The following is an 838-nucleotide window of genomic DNA, read 5'->3' as shown; positions in this document are numbered from 1 at the left end:
TAAATAAGATGTAGCAAGGAAAAATACGTTATTGGTAATGAGTAAATTGGATATTCAAATTCTTTTAATGATACAGTACCATCACTATTATACTGAGTCTGTCGCTCTCTAATCATACAAACATTAGAGCTGCTTTCACCATTACGATCTATCAATCTTCGAACTAATCTTTACAAAATCACCAACATCAAGTAATTGCATTGTTTTACAAATCAATGCAGAGTATGGTAGAATATTCAGCTCAAATGAGACATCATCAGGAATGTTATGAAATGTGCAAGTTCTTAACAGATCTCTCAAGGATATTTGATGGCATATCATGTCTAGGATCTTGCAAGGTACAGTTCCATGATGTAGCTCTTATAAAGCATATTCAATGCAAATAAATTTATTTGAGGAAGTACCGTATTTCCTTAAATAAAAGCCCAGGCGTCTATTTCCTAAAATGATACTTGGATCTTCAAAAAATATATAAAAAATAAAAAAAACTTTGGCCCAGAGCAGGATTTGAACCTGTGGCCTCAAGCTTTTGACTTCTAGAACTTCAGGCATTGCCCACTAGACTACTGAGTCACTCCTAGGCTGGTGTTGCGTATTTATAGTTTAATTCTATTGCTACCCCGGCGTTTATTCGAATACGGCTTCTATTTAAGGAAATACGGTACATACTTTCCGTTAACAACTAGGTTGATATATATCTGTATCACTTTGAGTTTTTTAATAGAAGCTCCTTTTAGAAACTGCTATAATTCATATCTATTTAAATGGAGGAAATGGATCATAAATAAACTGTTATCATAACTTTCTATATTGTAGCATTGTGTAGGTCCAAAATCGA

Source organism: Amphimedon queenslandica, unplaced genomic scaffold (genome assembly GCF_000090795.2).
Source record: "Amphimedon queenslandica unplaced genomic scaffold, v1.1 AMPQUscaffold_13193, whole genome shotgun sequence".
Taxonomy (NCBI): Eukaryota; Metazoa; Porifera; class Demospongiae; order Haplosclerida; family Niphatidae; genus Amphimedon; species Amphimedon queenslandica.
This window is presented reverse-complemented; position numbering follows the sequence as displayed.